The sequence below is a fragment of the Triturus cristatus genome, chromosome 7 (genome assembly GCF_964204655.1).
Source record: "Triturus cristatus chromosome 7, aTriCri1.1, whole genome shotgun sequence".
Taxonomy (NCBI): Eukaryota; Metazoa; Chordata; class Amphibia; order Caudata; family Salamandridae; genus Triturus; species Triturus cristatus.
This window is the reverse complement of record NC_140590.1, coordinates 1881767775-1881786482: the sequence shown is the minus strand read 5'-3', so window position 1 is coordinate 1881786482 and position 18708 is coordinate 1881767775. Positions and strand designations below refer to the sequence as shown.

The 18708-nt window shown below is 48.9% G+C and overlaps 1 protein-coding gene across 3 annotated transcripts in view; it reads right to left on the bottom strand.

The window, feature by feature from the left end:
- Window positions 1-2864, bottom strand: part of LOC146813606 (uncharacterized) — a 435136-nt gene extending 432272 nt beyond the window's left edge. Inside the window, exon 1 of one of the 3 annotated variants that reach the window (XM_085620351.1) lies at window positions 1130-2864. The gene's annotated coding sequence lies outside the window, so the exon portion shown is untranslated. The remainder of the gene's footprint in view (window positions 1-1129) is intronic. The other 2 variants (XM_085620350.1, XM_085620352.1) reach the window with 2 other exon arrangements.
- Window positions 2865-18708: the final 15844 nt, after the last annotated feature.

The window sequence follows — 18708 nt, the reverse complement described above, 5'->3', positions numbered from 1 at the left end:
GAGAGAGAGGCAGGAGGTGGAGATAGACGGCTAGGTGGGGGCGGGGGGCAAGAGAAGGGTGGGGGGCTAGCAAAGGGTGGGGGGCTAGCAAAGGGTGGGGGGCTAGCGAAGGGTGGGGGGCTAGCGAAGGGTGGGGGGCTAGCGAAGGGTGGGGGGCTAGAGAAGGGTGGGGGGCTAGAGAAGGGTGGGGGGCTAGCGAAGGGTGGGGGGCTAGAGAAGGGTGGGGGGCTAGAGAAGGGTGGGGGGCTAGAGAAGGGTGGGGGGCTAGAGAAGGGTGGGGGGCTAGAGAAGGGTGGGGGGCAAGAGAAGGGTGGGGGGCAAGAGAAGGGTGGGGGGGCAAGAGGCAGGTAGGTGGGGCGGGTAGATGGGGAAAGAGGCAGGTCGGTGGGGGAAAAGGGCCAGGAAGGTGGGGGGAAAGGGCCAGGAAGGTGGGGGGAAAGGGCCAGGAAGGTGGGGGGAAAGGGCCAGGAAGGTGGGGGGGAAAGGGCTAGGAAGGTGGGGGGGAAAGGGCTAGGAAGGTGGGGTAAATGGACATGTAGGTGGGGGAAAGGGACATGTAGGTGGGGGAAAGGGACATGTAGGTGGGGGAAAGGGACATGTAGGTGGGGGAAAGGGACATGTAGGTGGGGGAAGGGACATGTAGGTGGGGTAAATGGACATGTAGGTAGGAGAAAGGGACATGTAGGTGGGGTAAATGGACATGTAGGTAGGAGAAAGGGACAGATGATGGAGAGGGGGAAGAGACAGGTGGTGGAGAGGGGGAAGAGACAGGTGGTGGAGAGGGGGAAGAGACAGGTGGTGGAGAGGGGGAAGAGACAGGTGGTGGAAAGGGGGAAGAGACAGGTGGTGGAGGGGAGGGGGAAGAGACAGGTGGTGGAGGGGGGGGGGAAGAGACAGGTGGTGGAGGGGGGGGGAAGAGACAGGTGGTGGAGGGGGGGGGGGAGACAGGTGGTGGAGGGGGGGGAGAGACAGGTGGTGGAAAGGGGGAAAGAGACAGGTGGTGGAAAGGGGGAAAGAGACAGGTGGTGGAGAGGGGGGGGGAGAGACAGGTGGTGGAGGGGGGGAGAGATAGGTACTTCTGAGGACTGGGCTCAAAGTCAGTCGCCCACAACTTGCCCGTGTGTCCTACCTGCACAGGGGTCACATCTCCCCGGAGGTTCGGCTCCTCTTGGAGCCCCGCTGTGTCCGCTGGGGGCCCATGGTCGGGATCCTTGCTGTTTCCTAGTGGGCGAGCGGTGCTCAGGTGTGCCCACTGGGGGAGGGGGAGCCCATGCCCCGAGGCCTCCTGTGCCCCCCCCTTTCCGTCAGCTCAGCTGCCCTTGGGGTCTGGGGGCCACACCTCCTAGGGCCCGGGTCCTGGTGAGCGGCGCCTGTTCTTCCTGGGCTCCAGGTACGTCTGGACTTGAGTGCTTAGCAGCGCCTCCTTCTCCTTGTGGCTCAGGTATGCGCTATGCCCTGTGAGCCGCAGCTGCTCCTCCGGCTCTTGGGGGTCTCTGTGTGGCCCTGGGTCGCTCCTCGGTTCAGATGTTCTGCAGTACCAGGGGTAGAGTCCTTGGGGGTTAGATGCTGCCGGGGCCCAGTCACTGTAAGGCCGGTCTGTCCGCCTCAGCTCTTGGGGTTCAGATGGTTCCCAGACCCGGTGGCCCTGGGTCGCCCCTCGTTCCGATGTCTCTGTAGCACCAGGGGGGCCTGTAGTGTGTGGCCCTGGGGGTCAGATGGTCTTGGGGCCCTGACCCTTCTTGGCACGGCCTGCCTTCCTTAGCTCTGGGAGGTCAGACGGTCCCCTGACCCTCTGTCCCGGTGGCCCTGGGTCGCCCCTCCGTTCCGATGTCTCTGTAACTCCAGGGGGGCTGCAGGGGAACCCTCCCCGGTCCCAGGTATGTCCTGTGAGTCCGATGCTCCCCGGGGCCCTGTCCCTGTGAGGCGGGCCTGCCCTCCTCAGCTCAGGTATTTCCTGACTCACATGTCCCAGGTGAAGCCGCCGACACACCCACTGGTCCTGGGCAGGGCAGGAAGCTGCGCCCAGAGACACTGCACTGGGCCAGAGAGGGGAGGGGGCAGAGGTAATGAGGTGAGAGGAGGTGGAGTGAGAGCGCCTGACGGGAACAGTGGGCAGACAGGGACAGAAACACAGACGCCGAACTAAGGAGGCAGAGTCCAACGTGTGACCTTTCCCGTCCGTGCGTGTACACCCAGGACCACAAGAACCAGAATGCAGTGCGGCACCGGAACTGGCAGAGGGTCTGCACAGCAGGAGGTGAGGGGCTCTGGCTGAACCGCTGACTTTGCAACTCGGAAAAGGCGATTGAAATCCCGGCTCTGGCACGCGATGGAAGACATGTGATTCTCAGCAATTCACTAATGTCTGGGCTAGAAATTGAAATGTTTATAATGTAACTTAAAGTGTGTAGATTCCCACCGCCCCCATCTCCCCGCTTCCCCTAAATACTTAATACCCGATGTCCATCAATTTGAAGTCACGGGCAGGAGTGTCGGGCTTCGCGGCGCCCCTCTAGTGTGTGAACCCTTTATCCAGTCCAGGCCTTTTAGCAGCAGGGTTTGCACCAAGGGCCTGAAGGTGCAATTTCCTGGTGAAATTCACTAAAAAACTTATCAGTCAGCATGCAAAATGTGGGGGCTAAAAGGCTAGGTTTGGGTGAGTGACCTACACTGAGCAGCCGTGGACGGAGCGGGGGGGGGGGGGCGGGACAGTGATAGAGACGTGGGGGCACCTCTCAGGCTTGGGGTTCACTGTGCATTCTGCTACTAGTCGTTTCTCGCCTCTAGTTAGAGCACTACAGGTCCCAGAATGCAGCATTAGTTTGGCCACGTGACGCCAGTAGAACTGGAGCTGGTTAAAGCTCAGGGGGAGGGGGTGGGGGTGTGTCGTGTTCCCGATCCCACAGACTACGCGAGACACACCAGTTGGTTTCAGGTATTCTTTATTATTGTTACTGGTCTCGTGCGTGGACCCTGACCTCTCGTCCTGAGGTCCTGCCCTCGAATCCCTTGTCCCCGCGTCCCTCCTCCCCTCACCGGAACTGGTGTCCAGTGTCCTCTGCCCTTTGCCCCAGGGTCCTAGTGCCCCTGGTCTGGACATGTCATCTCCCCCCCCCTTGTTGCAAACAAAATGTATGAGAGAGAGAGACTGAGAGACTGACTTTCCCTCCCTCCCCACGGACCTCTGTCTTCTTATATTTCTTCAATTAGTGTTTTTGTTTTCTTGCATTCTCTTCTTGGTCGTTACGTTCTGATGTCTGCATGAGCTGTCTCCTCATGTGTCTCTTCCTTCAGCCCATGTGTTGGCAGCTCCTCTTCTTTTAATTTCAATTCTCTGAAGTGTGAGCTGTTGCGAGTGATGTGGTATGCCCCTGCTGACGCCGTTATCATTGGCCCTTTCACTCCTGTCACTGTCAGTGGGTCCCTTCAGAAGACACTGTCTGACTTTCGCACTTGTCTCTGCCGTACTACCACGGTGTCTCCTTCTATCTTTGTGTTTGCCGTGTGTCTTCTCCGATCCGCATATGCCTTCATCTTTCCTTTCGCTTCGGTGTCTCTCGTTGCTATGTTTTGTCGCTCCATGCTTTCCTTTTCTTTCACTTGTGGCAACCTCGTCCTTCTTGATCGCCCCAACACCAGTTCTGCGGGGCACCTTCCTGTGGAGCTGTGGGGGGTATTTCGATAGTCCCTTAGGACCTGGCACAGGGCTTGTCCTATTGAGATCTGCGTCAACTTTGCTCTTTGTATTGCCTTTTTGATTGTCCCCATGAACCGTTCTGCCATTCCATTTGCTTGTGGCCAGAGGGGAGTTATTCGTCGATGATTGATCCCGAGGTATTCCATGAACCTTTTGAATTCCTCGCCTGAAAATGGGGGCCCATTGTCCGTCTTCAGTGTCTGTGGTGAGCCCCACGCTGCGAAAACGTCATCTAGGACTGGCAGTGTTGCGTTTGCTGACGTTGATGCTACCTACCTCACAATTGGGAATCTGGAAAATTCGTCTATTATTACCGGCAAGTAATTTCCTGTCTCCAGAGGTCCATAGAAGTCAGCCGCCAGTTCTGTCCACACTGCCTTTGGTAGTTTGGACGTTTGCAGTGGCTCCGGCTTTGATGGGGGCCCTGTTACTTGGCAGATGTGGCAGTGCATCACGGTGTCTTCCACCATGGTGTCCAGTCCTGGGAACCACACTTTTTCTCGTAGCATTTTTTTTGTTGCCACAATCCCTTGATGTGACTCATGTGCCAGTTCTACTGTCCTTCTCCTCAGGGTTTGTGGTATTACAAGTCGGGTGCCTCTCATCATTATTCCATTTTCTCTTTCTGAGAGTTCTTCGCTGATCTTTTTGAATGCAAGCAGTTCTTCTTTTCTCACACCTGCTTCCCAGTTGTTGTTGTTGTTGACGTGCCTCCACCTTTGCTGTTTCGTCACTTTCATTATTGCTTGCATGGTGAGGTCTTTCCCTGTCTCCTGTTCCAGTTCTTCCATTGATATCGTTGCCGGTGTGTTGAGTTTGAGTGCAAAGTTTAGGTATTCCTCTGCCATTGTTGTTACTTGAGATGCTTGTGGCAGGGGGTGCCTTGACACATAATCAGCCGGATTGTGTTCCTTCCCTGGTTTGTGTATTATTTTGAAGTTGTAGTCCATTAGTCGTATTCCCCACCTCTCTATCCTGGGTGGTATTTTTGCATTTGGATTTCCGTATATTGTTATCAGTGCTTGGTGATCTGTTATTATTGTGAAAGGTATTGTCTCTTGAAATATCTCCGCAGCCGACGATATGCCAAAGCTCAAACGTTTGTATCTGAACAGGCCTAGGTGTGTGGAAAACGTCATGATGTATCGAGACTGAGGATCTAGTTCTAGCTGGTAGTATCCCTTGCACAGGTCTAGTTTAGAGAACCGCCTCATGCCTGTTAGACAGCTGATCATATCATCAAGGTGCGGTCCGGGATGTCTCTTGCGTTCAATTGCTTTGTTTGGTATCCTCATGTCGACGCAGATTCTTATTTTTGACGTATCTTTCTTTGGTACGGCCACGATCGGTGATACCCATGGCGTGGGTCCTTCTGCTGGTTCTATGATGTCTTGCTTTAGTAATGCATCCAATTCCTCTTCTACTTGCGGCTGCAGGTGTATTGGTACCCTCCGATGATGTTGCGCTACTGGCCTTACTGTTTCATCAATGTGTAGTGTTATTTGCCGCCCTTTTAGCTTCCCTAAGCCTTGCGGTAGTTTGGGGTATTCATTCAGGATGCTTCTTTTATCTGATATGTTGTAAGTGTAATGATCAATGGTTCTGTTCCGCAGGAGCGCCAGGAAATCTGAAGAGAAGTCCGCAGTCGTCCCCCACGTCCCTCCCGCTCTATCAAACTCTAGAGCTGGAAGGAACGCAAGGGAAAACAGGGAAACAAAACAAGGGTAGGCAGGGGGAAAAAGGCAGGTTTGGTTGTGGACCACGTCTGAGCAACAGGCAAGAACTCTCAGCTGTAAAAAAGAAAGGTTCAATTAATGTGCATCGTACTATATGATCTCCCTGGTCGTACCCTGGTGAAAATGGGAAACACCTACCAATCTATCTCGTTTCAGGGAAGTATCAGCACGCTATCGTGTGTCAGATGCAAGGAATCCTAAAGAAACATACAATGGTTACACCCAATATCCTCTCTAAGATGATGCCTTCTCTACCTATAGATACCTAGCTTACCCCTTATCTTCCAGTTAGTTGGGACCGTGGGAATACTGACTTCTACGGCCGTCTAATAGTCTTCTGAAGAGAATATTTCACCTAAGGGCTACAGGGAACTTGAGTGAGAAAAGAAGCGTAGAGAACAAACCCTTAAATAACCCCCACGTACTTCCTGTGTAATGATTACCTTCTCTATCTGAGAATTACTGCTGTAACATAAGACAAGGCTCAATGGTCCACGCTAGTTCTCCCCGCCTAGTAGTGGTGTGTCATTACAAAAGGAACTAAGGCAAACTTAACTAATAATAGCACTCTGACCCACACCCGTCAGAGAGACTCCTTAACAGCAGGGTTTAAGATCCACAATAAACACAGATCCCCGTGTTCAACACAATAACTCCCCAACAGAGAACTGCCTAGGGAACGGACCATCAGTTAGTCCAAACGGCAGACACCGAGACCTTACTTGTTACTGAAGGCTTCCGTGGTGTAAACGACTTCTGCCAAAAATGGACCAGCACACGACAATCGTTGCCGCCCCAGAAGTTACCACAACTTTAAACACCACGCCACACAAGGAACAGCAAGGTACTCGCACTGCTTGCTAAACGACGCCAGAAAACCGGAAACAGGAAACACCTCCAGACAGGAAGTCAGGCACTACGCGACAGGACGGAAATGAGCTAAACGCTAGAACGCTAAGCAGCGTTAGTAACAATCGGTGTCCCTTAAATACCCTCCGCGTCTCTGGGCATGACCGCGGGGCATGACAGTAAGTCATTTCAAAAAGACCCATCATCTGAGCTGTGATGTTGCTCAATAGGCATGGTGCTGGGATGTCACCCTTTAACACATGAATTTCTTCCTTCGTCTTTTGGTCTTTGTATGTCAGTTCTTCTGTAAATTTCCCCATGTTTGTTACTGGTGTCCGAGACCCCCAGGTGAATACTTCAACTCGGGACGGCCTCAAGTCTGGCTTTATCTTCATTTTTTCGTATTCCGATACACACATGATGTTACATGTTGCGCCACTGTCTAGGACAAACTTTGCTTTGTGTGACCCTACACCTATTGTTACCAATTCTGTCTTTTTTATCTTGCTTTTGTCTATCAGACATATGCTTTCTCCGCTTTCACCCTCCTCAGCTTGTTCGGTAGTGACATCTGACATGAGATATAGTCGTCCCGTCGATACCTCTTCTTTTTCTTCTTCTTCTTCGGATTCTATTGAGGAGCTCCTTGTTCCTGTTTCAACGTGTCGGACATGCCTGCTTGCTGATGCTCGTGGTCTTTCTGTTCTTCCTCTATCGTTCCTGACTTGCATTCCTTGACACACACTGGCATAGTGATTTCTCCCATTGCACTTCCGACATGTCTGACCAAACGCCGGACACGGACCTCGATGTGGAAATTCAAGTCCGCACCTGTAGCACGTTCCTTCTGGTCGTCTCTTCACTGTCTGGTCATTTCTGTCTTTCTTCCATCCGCTTGTGCGGTTGTTGTTTGTCATTCGGTGCACTTGGCCCACTGATTGTTCCTTTCCTCGTTCCATTTCCTTTGCTTGTGCTGTCGCTCTTGCTTCTGCTCTTGCTAGTGATAGGATGTTTTCTAAAGACGTTGGCTCCTTTAGAATTCTTGTGCGAAATTCCGGGTCACGGCAGCCCTCTATGATGCGCAGTCTGATGGCTTGTTCGTTATCAAATTTGTCGAATTCACAGTGTGTTACAAGCTTTCGCAGTCTCGTTGCGAAATCGTCCAGCGTTTCATCTTGTTGTTGGAAAGCGATCGTGGAGGTATATCGCTCGAAATCGACATTTCTTTGCGGGTCAAATTTGTTTGTCAGTTACACTTTTAGTTTGTCGTAGGTGGTAGTCTCCTCGTTTGGCAGTGTTACTAATAAGTCTTCAACTTCATCCCCTACTAGGTTTAGGAATAGGCCTAGTTGCTTCGCTGCTGTCACATCCGTCGCTTCCATGTACCTTTCAAAACGCCTGATCCATTTTTCCCATCGTATTCCTGCTTGTGGCTCTGATGGGTTGAATGGTAATGGTCTACGATATTGCGCACTTTGCTTTTCTGCCATCTTTTCCTTTTATTTCTGCCTCTTTGTTTGCCTTTGCCAAAGCTTGTTTTCTGCTTCTTGTTTCTTTATTTGTCCTTGCCAGTGCTTGTTTTCTCCTTTTGTTTGCCTTTGCCAAGGCTTGTTTTCTGCTTCTTGTTTCTTTATTTGTCCTTGCCAGTGCTTGTTTTCTCCTTTTGTTTGCCTTTGCCAAGGCTTGTTTTCTGCTTCTTATTTCTTTATTTGTCTTTGCCAGTGCTTGTTTGCCTTTGCCAAGGCTTGTTTTCTGCTTCTTGTTTCTTTATTTGTCCTTGCCAGTGCTTGTTTTCTCCTTTTGTTTGCCTTTGCCAAGGCTTGTTTTCTGCTTCTTGTTTCTTTATTTGTCCTTGCCTTTGCCAAGGCTTGTTTTCTGCTTCTTGTTTCTTTATTTGTCCTTGCCAGTGCTTGTTTTCTCCTTTTGTTTGCCTTTGCCAAGGCTTGTTTTCTGCTTCTTGTTTCTTTATTTGTCCTTGCCAGTGCTTCTTTTCTCTTTCCACTGTTGTATTTGGCACTTTTCTTTCCTTGCCTGAGTTTAAAATGGCCGCCGCGCTGTTCTGTCTCCTTATTGGTCGGTTTGCCTGACCTCAAAATGGCCGCTGGTGGTCTCGCGATACTTTGTCCTCCAATCAGGGCGCTGCCTGACTTCAAAATGGCCACCCGCTGTTTCTCAATGCTGATTGTCCCCCTTTCTGCCTGACTTCTGCCCTCTTCTCGCGATATTTCGCGTTGCCAGCAGTTCACAACGCGCGTTCACTCCGCTTTCCCAGTCTCCTTACCGGTGATGGAGGACAGTCTTCTTTCGCTCGATGACGGTCGGGGTGGGCTCCCGCGCCATGTCTCCTTCTGTAGCCACACACACGAGCCAGGGTGGGCTCCTGGTCTCGATGTCGTTGTCCTTCGACGCGGCGGACCGCCGCTCTTCTTTCTCCTGCTGGGCACACGATCACGCACCTTCGTCGCCAGTTGTCGTGTTCCCGATCCCACAGACTAAGCGAGACACACCAGATGGTTTCAGGTATTCTTTATTATCGTTACTGGTCTCGTGCGTGGACCCTGACCTCTCGTCCTTAGGTCCTGCCCTCGAATCCCTTGTCCCCGCGTCCCTCCTCCCCTCACCGGAACAGGTGTCCAGTGTCCTCTGCCCTTTGCCCCAGGGTCCTAGTGCCCCTGGTCTGGGCATGACAGGGTGGTCTCTGCACCCGGAGCAGGAGGCAGAGCCAAGAGGCACCGACGGAAGGGAGGGCGAAAGAGCAGGTTTCTTCAGGAGTGCCAGTCATTCAGCAGGCACTGGGGTAGTGTCAACCACTGCTGTCCTGGGACTTCTCCCCACTCCTGGACCCAACACTGAGCGCCAAGTACCCCCCTGAGCACCTGACCCCCGGGGTAGCAGAGTCCAGGCGCCCAAGGCTTGCTCAGGGATCGGTGGCCACCTCACCCGCAGAATAAGGTGGCAAACAACTCTGGAGGTGTTGTGATCCAGAGACTCAGAACTCAACTACCTACCAATACAGGGGGTACTTTAATGTTCAGTTAATGCCCTTCCTTTGAAAAAGAACAGTATTTACTAACAATGCACATGCGCGACTGAATGTAATACAGAAAAGCTGCAGTGCTTCTGCTGGGCGAGCAGATCATTTCTTTCCAAAGGCAAATAAAAGTTAAACCTTTTTCACAGTATTATTCAACTTTGATACTGGTGGAACACAAAACAAACAGGAATTCACTTCATAGAATTTCAGTTATACTTTTACCTGAATAATGCAATAGGGGTATATATTTACAAGGCTGTCAAAACAAAAGTGACAAATTATAGTGAGGTAAAGTGCTCAGTGACTGGTGAAGTGAACGTATTATATACAGGTGTGGGGGTAAAATATTTACAAATGATAAGGACGGATATACAAATGAGAAAGAATGGTCAGTCTGAAATTGATTAATGTCTCCAGTAGATGGCGAAAGTGCTCATTATTCAACACCATGAGACTTCTTGTGGCTGAGCCAACGTGTTACGCCGACATTTCGACCCTTAGAACAGCCTAATTGATAGGGAGCCGCAAGAAAAATCCAAGTGGTCAAGATCTATTGACGCGTCCTCTTCAAGCAGCAGTCTTTTGAAGAGGACGCGTCAGTAGATCTTGACTGCTCTTTCTCCAGGAAGCATAACTTACGTTTGCTTCACCGCGTCTGCTTTATTCATGACGACGGCTTGCATTCCGGTAATTTTGATGACTAACAGGCCCACTTGGATTTATCTTGCTGCTCCCTGAATCATTTCAGGCTACTACCAGCATCGATTCGAAGAGGTTCCTCCAAAGGGATTTCACCCCTTCGCTTGGGCTGTCTACAACCCTTTAGCCTTGAGGACGACCCGCCCAGACATCTATCAATTAGGCTGTTCTAAGGGTCGAAACGTCGACGTAACACGTTGACTCAGCCACAATAAGTCTCATGGTGTTGAATAATGAGCACTTTCGCCATCTACCGGAGACTTTAATCAATTTTGGACTGACCATTCTTTTCTCATTTGTATATCCGTCCTGATCATTTGTAAATATTTTACCCCCACACCTGTATATAAAATGTTCACTTCACCACAGTCACTGAGCACTTTACCTCACTATAATTTGTTACTTTTGTTTTCACAGCCTTGTAAATATATACCCCTATTGCATTAGTCAGTAAAAAGTATAACTGCCATTCTATGAAGTGAATTCCTGTTTGTTTTGTGTTCCACCAGTATCAACGTTGAATAATACTGTGAACATGTTTACATTTTATTTGCCTTTGGAAAGAAATTATCTGCTTACCCAGCAGAAGCACTGTAGTTTTTCTGAGAAATACCCAAGTTCTGAGGGACACAGGGTCACCCCATTATATTTGTACAATACTGAATGTAATACGTCAGCAGCAGTTGTCTTTGCAATGTCACTCAATCAATCAGTACTTGTTAAGCACAGCTACTCACCCATGTTGGAATAAAAATGTTATAGCTGAGTTACCCATGCATTGTATGTCTTAAGTTATCATTTGCGGCACCATTTCTTTTCAGCCGCCATTTTGAGTCATGATCAAAATTAACTTCTGTCTCTCTCGTGTTCTGCCCCAGCTGAAAGCAGCTGACATCATTTCTCCAAGGTTGAGCTTTGCTGTACTAATGAATACACTGTCTTTGTCTGTGCATTACTTTCCCACTAGATAGGCCTGCTCCCACCCTCAGATCAGCGGGTGCAGGCAGAGGGACCTTGGCACTGAGATATTATGTACCTGGTTTCTGGATCAAAACCCATCCGTCTGTATCTCCTTTGTTTACCAGCTACCATTTCCAGTCAGGGCTGGTCTTTATTGGTTATGAACTGTACTTATTGTATCACTATGTTTGCTGAAGTCAGTCCCTCTGCAGCAATCGAAGGAGGCTGGTCAGACCGGACTCCACTCAAGTGTATCCTGAATAAAGCTTACTTTGTTTGTATTCTCTACTGTCTGACCAACTGTTTGGAAGGCTGAGAGGTGGTCACGCGTGACTCGGATGACCCTTATTGGGTCACTTCCTTCAGTTGGTGCCCGAACAGGGACCTCATTGGGTGACCCAACCCTGCCCGCGGACGGGTGGGAAGGTCGGGGCCGGGTCGGACGGGCGGACCAGGGACACCTGCATGAGAGAGTCCTGAACTCGCAGCTGTCCTGTCTGATCGGCGGTGCCTCGCCCAGTGATCATCCCGACTGGGGTCCTGAACGGTGAAACCCTTGGATTTGGCCTTTTGGTCCGAAGAGTCGGCAGTGGAGAATACATTAGTTTGACCTGTGTGCACCAGTTAAGTTTGTTTTGGTTCTTTGTGGATATGGTACCATTTTGGTTTTGATTTGGTGCGGCTTGAGGACCGCCTTTGGATTTGGTGCAGCTTTGAGGACCGTTTTTGGCACAAAGTGTGTGTGAAAACTTTGCCGGGCAACATAACAAGTTTAGTATATTTTTGAAAATGCCTGGGTGTAGTAAATTTTGGGATTCCAGTTGTCGTTGTTGTTCTGCTGATGCTCGACTGGAAAAAAATCAGCCAGCACCTACGGAAGGCACTACGAATTTTGAAATTTATGTAAAACATGACATCTGTCCCATTTTGTTTAGTACATTATGGCACATGCCGAGTTACAGTGGCCTTTGATGGGCACCTTTGATGAACAAAAAATTCGTTTTTTACAGAAGTTGTTTGGAAAAAGGAGAAGGCAGTCGATTTTTGAACATGGCAAAAAGAGGCTAAATAGAGGCTAATGAAAGCTGAAAAAGAGGCCCAGAAGGGGAGGATGCAAACATTGACTCAGAAAGCTGTAGCGCATGATAGAGAGATGCAGGTGATAGCAATTGAACGTGCAGATAGATTTCGACTGAATTCCGATAAATCATATGTCGCCCGTGAAGAAAATGACACTTTTGTAGAGGAACTGCTAGATGCTTGAACCCCATCTTCGTATGCCCCTAGAGAGGGTATATCCCGCCCTTCCCCAACAGGCCCAGCTACCCGGTTCTTCTGTCTCTGCTGTTTCTCCTTAAGTTACTGTTGATCAGACGGCTTTGGCCACGGTACCTCCTGTTCTTTCTTTCTGTTTGCCGTCTGTGGCAACTGTGACTGTTAGTACCCCTGCAATGCCTATTGCTTCCGCGTCTCTCTCTCCAGCTCCTACACCCACGACACAACCGACAATGACGTTAGTGCCTGCTCCCTCTATTGTTACCCCCACTGAATTCCCCAACTTTACTGAGTAGTGATACACCGATACGCGGCCCGTACAATAGAGAATGGATGAAATTTAAAGAGCACATGGGGCGGACATTGGTCCGATCTGATGTGGGAGATGCAGAGAAAAAGGTGGTGGCTAATCAGGCAGCACAGTGGGCTTGTAACCCCATTCACAGTGTGGAAGATGTGTGGAGTGTGATGAAGGATTATGATCCTTTTGTACAGCAACATGCCCTTAAGCACGTCGGCTACTCTGACCGGTCTTTGGGAGCAGCATTTTAAGGGGCAGCACCGCAGATCATATACAATATGAGGGATCATGTGTATGTTACTGATATGAAGCCTGCTCATGTCTTTGGTAACATTGCAACATTGGTTTCTTATCGGGGAAGAATACTGGTGAAGAGCCCCACCGGGTGTCCCAGTACCCGATGAGGGAAGTGCATCCCATATATCACCCTGAAATACCAGAGCCAACAGGATCAGCATAATGTCGTTATTAGACCAGGGGAAGCGGCCTGTTTCCAAGAACAGTGAGTTTATACCCCGTGGAATAGGGCAGAGTCTTGTCCCTTAAGACTCCGTTACCTGACTCTATGAAACATCCAGCTGCATATAATAAAGAACTGACTAAGGCCCCTTCATCAACGGTGATGACGCTTATGGGTTTTGAAATGTTCTTCGGTTTGTTGGTGCCCATTGATATTTGGAGACAGGTACATACACAGGATCACTTTGTTGAATTGGGTGGTACCTGGGATCAAATTAAGGTATGGGACCAGGAAAGGAAGCCTGGTGAGGAGCCTAAAGCAGAGATACTTGCTCTACCTGGCCGTATTATCATTTATAAGAATTCCCTTATCCTACCTTGAAAGATTGATTGGGACAAGCTGTCGGCCTCTCGTCAGAAGAAAGATGAGTTTGTCTGATTTTTTTCACCTGGTTTGAAAGTATTATTTGGGATTATGGTGGACAGGACTTGTCGATTGAGGGTGGTATGCATTTGTTTGTCAGTAGGTTTGTTTCAACATTGTTCTCCGAGATCGCAACTCGATTACAGGCTCATGAGAGCACCTGGTCCACTTCTTTTCCTTCTGTTATTTTGAATATAGCACAGTACTATGAGCACAGGGAAAATGAGAATAAGGAAAAGATGGAGAAAAAACATAAGGATTTGAAGACAAAGGTGTTGTTGCAACAGGCTTCTTGAGGGAATGGTAGAGGACGTGGTGGCCTGACCCAGCAGCTTCCTCGTACTAGCAGGAATACTACACTGATGGGGCCGAATCAGTGTACATATTGTAAGGAGGAGTGACACTGGCGCAGTGAGTGTCCAGTGCTTTTGCAAAAGGTGGTGGCCCCTAGACAACGGGGTCCTCATAGACGGGGTCGTGGAGTTGGTGGCCAGGACAAGACATCGCAGGGTCGTACTGACTAGAACTACATTGACGATCCTTGGGGCAAACATTACTACCACAATGACTATGATACGGATGAGGTGACAGGGCTGTCTTACTGTTAGGATAGCCGAGGACAGGGTGAGGGACCAGTTTTGATACCTGTAGACCAAAGAGGTCCGTACGTTAGTGCAGACGTGCATGGTTCGACTAAGGAGTGTTTGGTAGATACAGGTGCGACAAACAGTTCTATTTCTCGGTCCCCGGGGCGGCTCTGTCTGGTCATAATAATGTTTCGGTAGGATTTTCTGGTGTACAGGTTGTGAGCCCCATTTCCAAACCTCTTGCGTTGACTATTGGTCCCTTTACTGTGGTTTCGCCATTTCTGTTGACGTCTAATTGTGGAGAGAATTTGATGGGTCTGGATCTATTGAAGAAATTGTATGCCACGATATATTGCTCCCCGGAGGGTGTCTACATGACAATGGGTTTGAATGTTGTGTGTGCTACACAGTGCCTGTCTAAAGATGCACCTCTCCCTCCTGAATTTAGTGATGTGCCACCCGCACTGTGGGCAACGGGCAACACAGATGTGGGTTTGTTGATATCGCCAGTTTCGATGCGTGTCAAGGAAGGTGCTATTTTACCTCGCATTCCTCAGTATAAGATATTACAGGCAGGTGAGCGTGCTCTGATAAAAATTGTGCAAGACTTGATTGAGAAAGGAGTGGTTGAGGAGACGACTGCTAATGTTTGTAACAGTCCCATTCTTCCGATCCTCAAACGGACACCTTCCGGTCCCTCTGAGATTCATGATGTTTACTGCTTTGTGATTGATTTGCATGAAGTTAACAAAATAGTGATTCCCCAGTTTCCAGTGTCCCCTGACATTACGACTCTATTGATGATGATTCCTTCTTCTGCTAAATTCTTTTCTGTCATTGACTTGAAAAATGCCTTTTGCAGCATCCCAATTCATCCTGACAGCAGGTAGATCTTCGGGTTCACCCTAGCTGGCAGGAGCTTTAGATTCTGTCGCACTCCTCAAGGCTATACAGAGAGTCAAAGTATTTATAGTCAGGCGTTGAAAAGTCAGTTGGATTCTTTGTCGCTTCCCACACGTATGTATTACTCCAGTATGTTGACGACCTGCTCATTGCCTCGGACACAGAACAGGGTTGCAGAGACAGTAGGGTTAAACTGTTGCTCCACTTAGCTGACCATGGTCATAAGGTATCTTGTTCCAAATTCCAGTATTGTTGACAGGAGGTCACCTATTTAGGGCACCTACTGTCGAAGGAGGGTAGGAGGTTGACACCTGACGCATCAGTGCTATTGTGAAAATGCCTGTTCCGCAAACTCAGAAAGATGTGCACTCTTTCATAGGCATCACTTCCTATTGCAGGCAGTGGATACCTGGATCCTCACTGCTTGTTAAGCCCCTACTGGTACTAACACTTAAAGATGTGCATGAGCCCCTGCCTTGGACGCCAGAGTGTCAGCAGTCTTTTGAGCAATTGAAAACTGCGCTTTGCTCGGCTCCAGTACTTGGTACCCCCAACTATTTTAAGTGCTTTGTGTTGTATGTCCATGAGTTGGGTGGTTGTGCACTTTCTATTTTAACAGAAAAATTGGGAGATAAGTCACTGCTGTGTGCTTATTTCTCTACTGTGCTTGACCCTGTCGGCGAGCCCTTCTGAGCTGTCTAAGAGCGGTCGCGGCTGTCTCAATACGACAATCGGCAGGACTAGTACTCGATACCGACCTCACAGTCATGGTACCTGTTGGAAAGTGGATTATTGGTAGGGGCAAATGTAGGTCTGCCACTGGCAATAAGGCCACTAACACATGATAGGACTCAGCATAGGTCTTAGAAAATTATTCCCATGCTCAACCCTTGGTAACGTGGCTGCGAGCGGGCAGGCTTAACTTCAAAGACAGGTATGTAAAGCATTTAAAAACAACAATTCAGTAAATAATTAAGACAGAACACAAAATAAAAATCTAACACCAATGTATAAAAATAGGAATATCTTTTCAATTACACCAAAACAAGAAATATCCACTGTAGGGAACCTGAGATATGAATTTTTAAAGATGAGTCACTTTCTAGTGCTTAGAAACCAACAGTGCCCCTTTTAGTCATTTTGTTTGCTCTGACAATGACCCATTCACATTCTGGAGGATCTCTCACCACTCGATTGTGCATCCCCCACCAGCAGGCGGGGTCCAGTTAGAACTCCTTCCTGAAGTTCTGCTTGCGGGTCCCAAAGTTTCCAACACACAATCCAAGGTTCTGGAATCTCCAAGAGGGTCCTTGAAAGTGTGAGACTTCAATTCCGCAATCCACTTGAACAACACCCTTACAAATCCACTGGTACTCCAGGCTGGGGATTCTCTGTGGGGATGTCCAGGTGAGCTCTGTTAAACTGTAGCTTGCAGGGAGTCCACTCTTTAGTTCTTTTACAGCAAGGTAGTCCACAGGGCTGTACTTTCAGGTGGTGCAGTCTTCAGAGGGCAGGCCTTAGAAATTGCACCTCAAAATTCTCAGCATGGCAACATCTTGCTTTCTTAAGTTTCAAGCAGCAGATCTGAGAGACTCTGCCCCTCTCAGATACGTATTCCAAGTTCTCTTGGTCAAGCAGGAGGTCACTGCTGACCAATGGGAGCAGGGCAACTCCCCAAGATTATGACCAAATCCTGTAGATTGTGGCATTATTTTGTCCCAGAGTGAACCAAATCCTCCAAATTCATAATGGCTGATTTTCCAGCAGGGAGGTAAGAGCTGGCTAAACACACCCCTAGGATGGCTACTTTTCATAAACTCTCCCCCTTGCATCTGTGCATTCCTTCCATAAGCCTAGCTCTGGCTGAGGTGAAAAGTTTAGAGTTGGAAATGACACTGGGTTCTTCTCTTTGAAGACCATGGTTTACAACTCCTCCCCCTGCCCTGGCATTCCTGTGGAAGAGCACTGCCCTCCCAGGAGAGCTGGTTAACCCCAGGAGCTCTTTATCACCTCTTCAAAGCAACCTGGCTAATCAACTGAACTCTGACCAATCAGGACAGACCACTGGAAGGCTGAATCTGGACTTACAAGACGTTATAAGACTTTCTTGTTTGTATGTACACTTTAGGAGGAATTTAACCATATCATATTCTTGAGTTTATTAGTACCACGCTAGGAATTCTCTGAATTGTACTTTTAGCCTTCTCCTATCAAGAGTTATTAGTTAATAACTTCCTGCCATGTTAACCTATATGTGGCAGGCGATTTGCAATGGGAAAAATGAATTGGGCCATTTTTCCAGCACCAGGGCTCACAAAAACATATTTTATAAGTACTTTGCTTATATCTACAGGACCCCACTCCATGGGACAACTAGGGGCGACTTCAGGGGTTCTGAATCTGTAGAAATATTGCAGATCCTCCCTCCACAGGGCTCCTAGCATCAAAGTTGAATTTGGGCAGCACTTTATCACAATGTGGGGAGTGAAACGTGAAATTTCACTTATCCAAGGGCATATAAAAACTAATTTAAAAGGGTCTACCTTATAAATACCTGACCCCCCACCCCTGGGACACCAGGGGGAGATCCTGGGTGTTCCTAATGTGCCAAAACCATTGTAGGTTATCCATTTTTAAGTGCCCCGAACCCCAAAGTCAAGTTTGAGAACAATGTACTTTTTAAAAGCAATCCTGCCACCTAGGGCTACTTTTAAACTGACCTCAGGCTTCAGCAGTGCATACATGCAAGTGCAGAAAAAGCTGCTGACCTCTAAACTCCCATGCCCTATTGTGGCTAGGGACTTCTAGGTAGTTTTAATCCCCCTGCCCTAATATTTAATAGGGTCTGATAGGGTAGGTCATGCCAACCACAGGGGTACCCTAACCCTTAGTGTATCCTAGTGCATGTAGATGTTTTCATTGTATTCTAAACGTGTCTCTTTCAGCATAGCACTGGCCCTGGTTAGGCAAAGCCCAGGGTCAGTCAGTCAGTCAGTTACCACCAGTACCATTCAGCAAAAAGTTGGGGGATGCCCAGAGCACAGGATGACTTTGCAACAGTACCCCATGCTGTGGATACACTTTTGAATAAGACAAGGACGCAGCACCCCACCAGTGCACGTCTGACAGGTTACGAGCTAACGCTCTTCCAAAGGCCTATCACGATCAAACGCTGTGCACTTAGAATTCAGACACATTACTACCCCTCCCTTCTGAGAATGAGAAAATTGACATACATGATTGCATTTTTCGGACGGAGGAAGAGACCAAGGTAGTCTTGACTGTTGTTCCCTTATCTGACCCCCAAGGGGAACTATATGTTGATGACTCTTGTTTCACATTACCAGATGGCACCACCACTGCAGCATATGCAATTACTACACTGCGTACGGCAGTTGAGACATCACAAGTTCCCTATCAGTCCGCCCAAGCAGCTGAGCTAGTCACGCTTATTAGAGCCTGTGAGTTGAGTGAGGGACTGGTTGTTAATATTTATACTGACAGCCAGTACGCCTTCGGGGTGGCCCAGAATTTTGGGCAGCTCTGGGCAGAGAGAGGGTTCCTTACTTCCCATGGGACACATATTCAGCATCGTCCTCTCATATATAGGCTTCTGTCCGCTTTGATGCTCCCTAAGAAATTGGCAATTGTGAAGTGCAGTGCTCACAAAAAGGTCACTGACAAGGTGGGTGAGGCGAATGCTTTTGCAGATCAGACTGCTAAGGAGACAGCTCGCACTAAGGTGAAAAGAATGTTTGTAGCAAGACCAGCCAGATGGGTACCC